The 12525-nt window shown below is 45.2% G+C and overlaps 1 protein-coding gene across 1 annotated transcript in view; it reads right to left on the reverse strand.

Annotated features, from left to right (window-relative positions):
* The window catches only part of LOC124595922 (lachesin-like), a 1260474-nt gene that overhangs the window by 265178 nt on the left and 982771 nt on the right, over window positions 1-12525 (reverse strand). The window lies entirely within an intron of this gene.

Here is a 12525-nt window from a genome sequence, read left to right on the forward strand (position 1 = left end):
TAACTGAGTGCTCGGCGTTCCCCTAGTATGTATTTATTCCAATTTTCTATTAGTCCATCTACTCTTTTCCGTCTCTCTGTTCATCTCATCCATCCCCCCCTTCTCTCCACCTCCTCCACCCGTCCACTCTCTATCCGCTCCTCCCCATCTGTCCATCTCCTCTTCCCTCCTAATTTCATCTCCTCTTTCTCTCTCTTTGTCAATCAACACCTCACCATCTCGGCGTCCACCTCTTCCTCCCATCTATCTGTCCATCTACTTTCCTTTCTGTATCCATCTCCTCCCCCCCCCCCCCCCCTCTCTCTGCCGGTCTCTTCATCTTACTTTTCTCTGTCCACTCCCTCATCTCTCTGCCTATCTCTTCCTCCTCCTGTCTCTCTTCATCTCCACCTCATTCCTCTTTCTGTCCATTTCCCCCTGCTCTGTCCATATATTCCTCCTCCTATCTGGGCTAACCTCCATCTTCCCCTTTGCTGTCTGTCCATCTCGACGTCCTCCCTTCTTTATCCATGTTATCACATTCAGCTCAATAGGAGGCTGATGGTTATTACCCCTGAAGTATTTCTTTCCAGTTTGTAATAAATATGCAATAAGTAATGAGAAGTAGCAGAAATGAGAACAGCGATAAACATAATATCAGGATTGATGGTCACGAAGTGTATGAAGTTAAGGAATTCTATGTAGGCAGCAAAATAACCAATTTTAGACGAAGCAAGGAGGACATCTGAATCTGGAAAAAACTGCAATATACGTAGGCCTTATATGAGGAAGAAATTTCTGAGAATGTATGTCTGGAGCACAGCATTATATGGTAGTAGAACATGTGTTGTGGGGAAACCGGAACAGAAGGGAATCGAAGCATTTGAGATGTGGCGCTACAGACGATTGCTGAAAATTGGGTGGACTGAGAAGATAAAGTCTGAGGAAGTTCTGCGCAGAATCGGAGAGGAAAGGAATATGTGGAAAACACTGAAAAGGAGAAAGGACAGGATGACAGGACATCTTTTAAGATACCAGGGAATGACTTCAGTGGTACTCCATGGAACTGCAGAGGTCAAAAACTGCAGAGCAAGACAAACATTGCTATATATGCAGCAAATATTTGTGGACGCAGGTTACAAATGCTACTCTGAAGAGAGGAATTCTTGGCGGGCCGCATCAAACCAGCCAGAAGACTGATGATTCAAAAAAGAAAAAATAAATAAAATAAAATAATCAATGTGTGTATCCAAATTTGACGTAAATCGGTCCAGGGGTTTCCACCATGACTTTTTCCCAACCTCTTATGTCAAATATATTTCACACATACATAACAAATTTCACGCTCATTTGTGCACCTGAACGTCTAGCGAATTTTACCCAGCAGTTTCAGTTTCACGCAGCTCAAAGTATATGATGTCGTATCACCTGAACGGTGTTTTGTCCAATGATATAATTTTGCAGGTAAGTCCAGTGGTACGTGCGCCTACGGTCTGCGAAATGTTTTGTGAATAGAGTTAGTAGTAAATGAGAACCAAATTAAAACGTGTATGATGCGAAAGTTTCTCACGCGTCTTGGTGTTTATGACGTCATATCTCCAGAACTATGTGTCGTACAATAATATCTATTTCTAGATACATTCAGCGTCATATATGGATTATGTCTGCGAAAGTTGTTACGAAAAGAAATAGTAACAAGGAAGTAACAAATTTAAAAGTCTTGCATGATGCGGGAGTTTTTCACGCATCTCAGTGTTCGTTATGTCATATCTCCTAAACTAAATGTCGTAGAAAGATGTATTTTTTTTCTGTTACATTCAGCAGTACACGTGAATATGGTCTGAAAAGTGTGTAACGAATACAGTTTGTAGTAAAGAAGTAATAAATTAAAACGTCGTGCTGCATATGGTATTTTACACCACCATGAATAGCTTAAATGGTCGACGACGAGAAAAATTTCGTAAGGTTTCAAAATTTTGTGTTAAGTGTGGCGTAAGTCTCTAAGCGCTCTCATTCTCAAATATCGGATGACTAAAGATGGAATATTCTCGTGTCGTGGGCTACACTGCTTTTTCACCCCACCGTCTTTGTAGGAGAGTGGTTCTTACCCCCCACACTTCATTGTTTCCAGACAGAAAATAATGTGTGTACCAAATTTGGTTGAAACCGGTCAGTTGGTTTAGGAATATTATATATTTCCATAATTTGTATGGATGCTGTACAAAGCTGACAGCTGGAAGTAATTACCTGATGGTAAAATTTCCCTTGTAGCAGAGTTCCCGCACTCGATCCTCGGCCGCGTGGAGATTGTACAGGGTGGTCCATTGATCGTGACCGGTCCAAATATCTCACGAAATAAGCGTCAAACAAAAAAACTACAAAGAACGAAACTTGTCTAGCTTGAAGCGGGAAAGCAGATGGCGCTATGGTTGGCCTGTTAGATGGCGCTGCCAATGGTGAAACGGATATCAAGTGCGTTTTTTTAAATAGGAACCCCCATTTTTTATGACGTATTGGTGTAGTACGTGAAGAAATATGAATGTTTTAGTTGGACCGCTATTTCTCTTTGTGGTAGATGGCGCTCTAATAGTCACAAACATTTGGCTCACAATTTTAGGCGAACAGTTGGTAACAGATAAGTTTTCTAAATTAAAATACAGAATGTAGGTACGTTTGGCCATTTTATTTCGGTTGTTCCAATGTGATACATGTACCTGTGTGAATTTATCACTTCTGAGAACGCATGCTGTTAGAGCGTGATTACCTGTAAAGACCACATTAATGCAATAAATGCTCAAAATGATGTCTGTCAACCTTAATGCATTTGGCAATACGTGTAACGACCTTCCTCTCAACAGCGAGTAGTTCGCCTTCCCCAATTTTCGCACTTGCATTGACGATGCGCTGACGCATGTTGTTAGGCGTTATCGGTGGATCACGATAGCAAATATCCTTCAACTTTCCCCACAGATAAAAATCCGGGGATGTCAGATCCGGTAAACGTGCGGGCCATTGTATGGTGCTTCGAAGACCAATCCACCTGTCATGAAATATGCTATTCAATACCGCTTCAACCTCACGCAAGCTATGTGCCGGACATCCATTATGTTGGAAGTACATCGCCATTCTGTCATGCAGCGAAACATCATGTAGTAACGTCGGTAGAGCATTACTTAGGAAATCAGCGTACGTTGCACCATTTAGATTGCCATCAATAAAATGGGGACGAATTATCCTTCCTCCCATGATACCGCACCATACATTAACCCGCTAAGGTCGCTGATAATCCACTTGTCGCAGCCGTCGTGGATTTTCCGTTGCCCAATAGTGCATATTATGCCTGTTTACATTACCACTGTTGGTGAATGACGCTTCGTCGCTGAATAGAACGCGTGCAAAAAAATTGTCATCGTCCCGTATTTTCTCTAGTCCCAGTGACACATCTGTACACGACGTTCAAACTCGTCGCCATGCAATTCCTGGTACATAGAAATATGGTACGGGTGCAATCGATGTTGATGTAGCATTCTCAGCAACGACACTTTTGAGATTCCCGATTCCCGCGCAATTTGTCCACTACTGATGTGCTGATTAGCCACGACAGCAGCTAAAACACCTACTTGGGCACCTTCATTTGTTGCAGGTCGTGGTTGACGTTTCACATGTGGCTGAACACTTCCTGTTTCCTCAAATACCGTAACTATCCGGCGAACGGTCCGGACACTTGGATGATGTCGTCCAGGATACCGAGCAGCATACATAGCACACTCCCGTTGGGCATTTTGGTCACAATAGCCATACATCAACACGATATCGACCTTTTCCGCAATTGGTAAACGGTCCGTTTTAACACTGGTAATGTATCACGAAGCAAATACCGTCCGCACTGGTGGAATGTTACGTGATACCACGTACTTATACGTTTGTGACTATTACAGCGCCATCTATCACAAAGCGAAAAAAGTGGTCCAACTAAAACATTCATATTTCTTTACGTACCACACGAATATGTAATAAAAATGGGGGTTCCTATTTAAAAACTCGCAGTTGATGTCCGTTTGACCTATGGCAGCGCCATCTAGCGGGCCAACCATAGTGCCATCTGGTTTCCCTTTCAAGCTAGACGAGTTTCGTTCTTTGTAGTTTTTTCGTTTGATGCTTATTTCGTGAGATATTTGGCCCGGTCACTATCAATGGACCACCCTGTATATTCCCCTCTTCATTACAGAGCATCACTCCCAACCTACGTTCTGAATTATTTGTCGGATGTATTCCAGCCTCTGTCTTCTACACTTTTTGGTCTCTGAACCTGTCTCTAGTACCACGGAAGCTATTCCTCGCGGTCTTAATAAACGTCCCACCAGCCTGTCCCTTCTTCCTGTCAGAGTTTTCCATATATTCCTAACATCGACGATTCTACGGAGAATCTGTTCACTCCTTATCAGTCCACCAAATTTTAAATATTCTCTCTAGCGTCACATTTGAAATGCTTCGATTCGCTTCTTTTCCGGTTTCCTCACTGTCCACTTTGTCATTACCATTTAAGGCTTTGTCCCAAACGTACCTCCTCAGAAATTTATTCCTCACAAATTAAGACCTATTTTTGTTACAAATAAACCACTCTTGGCTAGGAACGCCCTTCTTGTCAGTGCTAATCTGCCTTTTATGTTCTCCTAGCTCCGTCAGTCATGTGTTATTTTGCTGCTTAGGTAGCAGAATTCCTTAACTTCATCTATCACATTATCACCAATCCTGATATTAATTTTCTCGATTATCTCATATCTGCTACTTCTCATTACTTTTGTTTGTCTTCCATTTACTCTCAGTTCGTATTCGGTGCTCATTAGACTTTTCATTCCAATGAAAATATCGTGTAACTCTTCTTTACTGCGACTGAGGATAGCAATCAGCGAATCTTATCATTAATAACTTTTCACCTTGAATTTTAGTTCCACGTAGTTTAGTTCGACGTATAGGTTAAACAGCAGGAACGAAAGACTACACTCCTGTCTAACACCCTTTTTAGCCCTTGCACATGGTTCTTGGTCTCAAACTTTCAAATATTGGATGACTAAAGTACGTGTATCCTCGCATAGTGCTCTACACTTCTATTTCACCTGTAACCCCACACCTTTAGTAGGTAGGAAGTTCTTATCCCCATATTGATTCTTTCCGGACAGTAAAAGATTTGTGTACGAATTTTGGTGCATATATATTGGTTCAGTCCATGTAGATACACTACTGGCCATTAAAATTGCTGCACCACGAAGATGACGTGTTACAGACGCGAAATTTAACCGACAGGAAGAAGATACTGTGATGTGCAAATGATTAGCTTTTCAGAGCAATCACACAATGTTGGTGCCGGTGGCGACACCTACAACGTGTTGACATCAGGAAAGTTTCCGACCGATTTCAGATACACAAACAGCAGTTGACCGACGTTGCCTGGTGAAACGTTGTTGTGATGCCTCCTGTAAGGTGGAGAAATGCGTACCATCACGTTTCCGACTTTGATAAAGGTCGGATTGTAGCCTATCGCGAGTGCGGTTTATCGTATCGCGACATTGCTGCTAGCGTTGGTCGTTATCCAATGACTGTTAGCAGAATCGGTGGGTTCAGGAGGGTAATACGGAACGCCGTGCTGGATCCCAATGGCCTCGTATCACTAGCAGTCGAGATGACAGGCATCTTATCCGCATGGCTGTAGCGGATCGTGAAGCCACGTCTCGATCCCTGAGTCAACAGATGGGGACGTTTGCAAGACAACAACCATCTGCACGAACCGTTCGACGACGTTTGCAGCAATATGGACTATCAGCTCGGTGACCCTTGACACTGCATCACGGACAGGAGCACCTGCGTGGGGTGTACTCAATGACGAACCTGGGTGCACGAATGGCAAAACATCAATTATTTGGATGAATCCAGGTTCTGTTTACACTATTATGATGGTCGCATCCGTGTTTCGCGACATCGCGGTGAACACACTTTGGAAGCGTGTATTCGTCATCGCCATACTGGCGTATCATCCAGCGTGATGGTATGGGATACCATTGGTTACACGTCTCGGTCACCTGTGGTACGCATTGACGGCACTTTTAACAGTGGACGTTCCATTTCAGATGTGTTTCGACTCGTGGTTCTACCCTTCATTCGAAACCCTACATTTGAGCAGGATAATGCACGACGACATTTTACAGGTACTGTACGGGCCTTTCTGGGTACAGAAAATCTTCGACTGCTGACCTGGCCAGCATATTCTCCAGATCTCTCACCAATTGAGAACTTCTGGTCAATGGTGGCCGAGCAACTGGCTCGTCACAATACGCCAGTCACTACTCTTGGTGAACTGTGGTATCGTCTTGAAGCTGCATGAGCAGCTGTACCTGTACACGCCATCCAAGCTCTGTTTGACTCAATGCCCAGGCGTATCAAGGCCGTTATTACGGCCATAAGTGGTTGTTCTGGGTACCGATTTCTCGGGATCTATGCACCCAAATTGCGTGAAAATGTAATCATATGTCAGTTCCAGTACAATAGTATATTTGTCCAATAAATACCCATTTATCATCTGCATTTCTTCTTGGTGGTGCAATTTTAATGGCCAGTGGTGTATCTACGTACATCCGTTTGTATAGTTTGTATCGATGCTATACAGAGCTGACGGTAGTTAGGAGTAATTATCGGACTGTAAAATTTCCCTTGCGTACGAGCTCCCGCTCTCGGCCGCTTGGCGAGTATTTACACGGGAGCTCGGAGCCAGGCCCGGCCCGTGCTGCACCCCGCGCTCCCGCGTGGTGATTGCGTGTTTATAATCACGGCGCGCCGCTCGAGTAACTGCGCTACTGGACTGCCGCACTGCAGTCCGCCTGCGCCGGCCGCCGGTATGCCGCCGAGAATTACTGGCCGCGCGACACTCGGTAATTTTACCCGCCGCGCAAACTATTACCCGCACCGTAAACTACTTTGTTTTGCTGCCGCCGGCCGAGCTCATACATTCAAACAGAAACCGTCTTTCCCCCGTTGCGTTTACGGATTCGTCATAAATTCCACCTCGCATACCAGTGAATCAATAGTAAACGTACTTTAATTGTTCTGCAGGTCGTAATATTTGTTAATAGGTAATCGGTTGCGTCTGCATGACGGATGCGTACCCTCGCTAGGCCTGGATAGGAATCTTCTGCTATTGGCAGCACTGCAATAAACATGAATGGACGTCATCTGTCGTTATGTTCCTCAAATATTAGCTGCGAATTCCATATAAAGGCAGTCACAACAACAGCACTTCTGCAGCAATAGTGCTAGGAATGTCGTGCTCTGTTATATACCTACGCCCTGCCATGAAAACGTTTATTTCACAGAGCTCTTTTAAGAGACTGTGTGTTACCAGCATTTAGTGTATGCGATGTTTGAATTGCTGAAACACTGGAATCACAGTTGTGATTTACATACATCATGTTATGACAACCTCCTTCTCTCAGCATTCTGAACAGACTTCAATAATACGCTCGTCAGTTGGGCATTAAATACTAACCTTCTTTCAAGCGTTTAGCATAGGAAACTCGTGGCAATAATCGATTAATATTGAGAGCATATTTCATGAAACAACCAAATTAGATTTGCAAGAAATGTATTCGCTGTTGCGGATATAGAGAACTATCAGTCAGCTAACGATCCAGAAATTCCCACTTTTCGCGAGAGGTCGATATATACCACTTTGTTCTTTTTTATTTTCTTTTTTGGCAAAACAGATTTATTTATATGAACATAATAAACACAGTTCTCTGATGAAACAACACTTACTCGAAAATTATCGTTCATCAATTGATTAGAAATTACTGAATGGAGGTAACTAAGAAAACAATTTTGTGTGGCTTTTTTTACTTATGCAGTGTAGAAAGAACAACAGAAAACTCAATAATTTAGCATAAGAAGCAGGAAAAAAATAGTTTAAAGGTGCTACTGGTGAGCGAAAACGTATCGACGGCGGTTGGAGACATGCTTTCGTACAGGGAACGCCAAGCCTTTGATGATCATGAGGAATATAGCTTCATCTGTCCACCCCGCTAACCAGGGAGATTCCAGCTGCGGGGCGTGCTGGAGGAGTAGGTAGTTATCAGAGTTGGACTGGTATTTAACGCGTCGTCTCATTACGTGGTGTCGTGTTAGCAAAAACGTCCAAAAATCGATCACGTTCTTGAGTCCATTTCTGAAACGATACAGGACGGCCATACTCTTTATTCAGGTGATCGCATGCATCATTGATGATGGATACACGTCTCGCCCGGACATAGGAGCGTTCTGGGAACGATTGTGAGCATTGGAACTTGGAAGCAAAGGGCCAGTATATGCTAGAGGAGGAATAAGGTGTCTGCCGCCGCCCCGCTGAGGAGACGGTGTTAGCCCGTGTCGTCCACATTACACATCAGGCAGATGGGACTGTCAGCCAGGGCGATGGCATGGAGTTTGTGTCTCGTCGGGTGTTTACCGGCAACGAAGATGTACCAGGTGGTGCTCATATCCGTGGTGAAGTACGGTTGATGAACTGCTCGCCTGACCGCCGGCCACCTAACCTGTGGTGACGTTTTTAGACAGCGTTCCTGAGGTGCATCCGCAAGTCGGAGTGATACATATGTCGCTTAGTGAGAGCCCTAGTGCGAGGAAAGTCTGCATGGACATAAGTGTATTCCGAAAGGAAAAGTCTGATATCTGTAAAAGCCTAATATCTGATAGAGCTGGTGCAATGTGGGTCAGGGAGATCGGCGGTTTACGTGAGGTAGGTGCGAGTTCGTCGACCAAACGTCCATTGTTAATGTTGAGTCTGTGATTCCGTAACTTACAGATCGTACATATACAGAGATCTGTTGCACGCACATGGACATTGACTGGGGCGATACGTCTTCTTAGCTTGGGGAGTGCGAGGACATTATAGTACGTGACCAGTACTGACACAATAACCGAGGGCCTCTTGGGTCCGACGCTCTGTCACTTTAGATATCGGCGTGATTTATGCGATTTGTGTTATGCAGGATACAATATAAATATTAATAAACAGCAGATTTTTTAACATGTAAATTTCTCCTAATAACTGACTTCGAACGCCCATCCTGATGTTCTGAAGAAGACGCCGAAAGTTGTTCACCGTGGTCCGACGAGTGAAAACGAGTCCTAGAGATCGTAGATCTCCGCCATCCTGAACGGAGCCACATTTTCATCTGGGTGTCCCCTCCCAGTAGTCGTCACGCAGGAACTGGTAATGTTCTTGTGGCTGCCCCACCGCTCCCGTATTGTTCGATCCACTGTGTTACCCTCTGAACCTCCTCGCTGGTATGTATGATGAGTCGTATACACAGGCGCGGCATTCGTATGTGTGTCCTCACAGGCCGATCATTGCTAAACGTCGTCGTACCCAACAGAGAAGAGGTTCCAGTGCGATGGCGTACATGATCTTTGAAAGCGGGTAACACTGTCGGACTGACCGTGCAATCGTTATTCGTGTCGTCATCCGCCCACTGACCATGACCCTCGACAAACCGTCACGAAGTAGGAGCTTGATTAAGAGGAAGAAGGCAGGTGGGAAAGCCATCCGTTCCATCACCTTTACGAGGAAGGTGTGGTTCACGAGTCGAATTTCAGATCGAAATCGACGGAAATCGTGGCTCCCTGCAGTCGAAAGGCTGTTGTAGCTGCGATGATTTCTAATAATCACATAGCGTTGATTCTATACTGGTGTATCTGCCTAAGGACGCCTGTGCAGGCGATAGGACCAGGTGATCTATTCGCCGAGTTGCGTCCGTTTGCCAGAGGCTAGTGTCGAGGGCTCACAGAGCATTGAGAAACTCCACACGCAACCACAAAGCCTCAGGGCTTCCGTCTGCAAAGAAAGACTGCGGCGCCAGTGAAACCGAGAAATATACGGAAGGAGCTGTCACAGTCTGTGGACGGGGAGCCCTGAGCGAAAAGTGTTGCTTCCGGGGCCATCATCCGTCGAGATGGCGCCCGTTGAGACTACAGGTCTGCGGTCATCCCTTTTATGGTCTCCATATGTTACAGCCCGCACCCACGCACGCAGTCCTCAAGGCGACCGAGGTGGTGATTCTGGACTGCTACGACTGAGCTGCCACCGTTGGTGGACTTTTCAAGTCGGTTCCGAGTTAGACCATAATTATTGTTTTCAAAAGCCTACTGTAGGTATCCTGTCGCCCTCCCACTTGCCGGAATGATTCTACAACCTATGTAAAAGAAACAGAAGTACTACTTAACGCCACGACAATGAGGTGGCTATACTGCAGAACATGTATAAGTCTTAGGCGTTATACTCTTACATCCACATCTACGAATTCATCCAGAAATTAAGTTTCCCTATTTTTTTAAGTTAATATGTTTAATCGGAAGTATACCACGAGCGTGACAGAGCTGTGACGTAACACTCATACGACGTTTTTCGATGGCGGTTCCCAACAGCTGTTACGTATTTCTTGAAATACATGACACACAACTGTTTGTCTTTTTTTTATACGCTATGTGTTCAAAAGTATCCGGACACTTTGCTGAAAATGACGTAAAAGTTGGTGGCGCCCTCCATCGGTAATGCTGGAATTCATTATGGTGCTGGCCCACCCGTAGCCTCGATGTCAGCTGCCACCCTCGCAACCATACGTTCAGCCAGTTGCTGGAAGGTTTCTTGGGGAATGGCAGCCCATTCTTTACGGAGTGCTGCACTAGGGAGAGGTATCAAGGCCAGGACTCTGTGCAGGCCAGTCAATTACAGGAGTGTTGTTGTCGTGTAACCACTCCGGCACAGGCCGTGCATCAAGAACATGTGCTCGATCGTGTTGAAAGATGCAATCTCCATCCTCTAATTGCCCTTCAACAGTGGGAAGCAAGAAGGTGCTTAAAACATCAATCCAGCCCTGTGCTTTGATAGTGCCACGCAAAACAATAAGCGGTGCAAAAGCACTCCGTGAAAAACACGACCACATCGTAACACTACCGCCTCCGAATTTTACTGTTGGCACTACACACGCTGGCAGATGACGTTCACCGGGAATACGCCATACCCACAACCTGCCATCGGATCGCCACATTGTGTACCGTGATTCGTCACTCCACACAACGGTTTTCCATTGCTCAGTCGTCCAATGTTTGCCCTTCTTACACCAAGCGATGCGTCGTTTATTCACCGGCGCGATGTGTGGCTTATGAATAGCCGCTCGACTATGAAGTCCAAGTTTTCTCACCTCCCGCCTAACTGTCTTAGTACTTGCAGTGGATCCTGAAGCAGTTCGGAATTAGTGTGTGATGGTCTGGATAGATGTCTGCCTATTACACATTACGTCCCTCTTCAACTGACCACGGTCTCTGTCAGTCAACTGACGAGGTCGGCCTGTACGCTTTTGTGCTGTACGTGTCCCTTCAAGTTTCCACTTCATTATCACATCGGAAACAGTGAACATAGGGATGTTTAGGAGTGTGGAAATCTCGCCTACAGACGTATGACACCAGTGACACCCAATCATCTGACCACGTTCGAAGTCCGCGAGTTCCGCGGAGCGTCCTATTCTACTCTCTCACGATGTCTGATGACTACTGAGGTCGCTGATATGGAATACCTGGCAGTAGGTGGCAGCACAATGCACCTAATATGAAAAACACATTTTTGGGGGGTGTCTGGATACATTTGCTCACATAGTGTAACTACCGGTTTCGTGTTCCACCATCAGTACGGTCCAAAAGATAAAATGTTAATCACATTTCATATCATAAATGAGGGGTTCCCAGACTTTTTGTCACTGGTACCCTTTGACATTTTTAACACATTTGGGCGCACCACTATAGCTTGAAACTTTTTTTAAAAAGCCGGCCGTTGTGGCCGAGCGGTTCTAGGCGCTTCAGTCGGGAACCGCGCTGCTACTACGGTCGCAGGTTCGAATCCTGCCTCGGGCATGGATGTTTGTGATGTGCTTAGGTTAGTTCGGTTTAAGTAGTTTCTAAGTCTAGGGGACTGATGACCTCAGATGTTAAGTCCCATAGGGCTTAGAGCCATTTTTGTAAAAAACTTTGTGGTGGGGTTTGGGGGGGGGGGAGGGGGGGGGGACGTTAGAGAGACGATGGCCGCAGGGGTGATGAACGGTACAGATGGAATAATTTTTATCATCTTACTCAGTGCTGACAACAACACATATGGTTTTTGCGTCCCTACGATCAGCTACTATGCATGTTAGAAATGCAACAAGGTTTAGAGGAAGCACATTTTACAGCTTTGTTGATAGCAAACAATATGAAATTAAATTAAGGCGGTTGTGATACAAATGTTCAATGAGTTAGACACGAATAACATTTAAAACAGTTACTTGTATGTGTACCACCTGAAATGTCCTAGCCTACCGCCAGTGGTATGCATACCACCGTCTGCGAACCCCTGGCACATATCAGTATAGTAACAGTGACAAACAGGAGAGAGCGAGAGAGGGAGAGAGAGAGAGACTTCACCTAGTCGGCCCAACAGACCAACTCGCCTTAAGGTCCTCCTGAGTGCACCTT

Source organism: Schistocerca americana, chromosome 1 (genome assembly GCF_021461395.2).
Source record: "Schistocerca americana isolate TAMUIC-IGC-003095 chromosome 1, iqSchAmer2.1, whole genome shotgun sequence".
Classification (NCBI taxonomy): domain Eukaryota; kingdom Metazoa; phylum Arthropoda; class Insecta; order Orthoptera; family Acrididae; genus Schistocerca; species Schistocerca americana.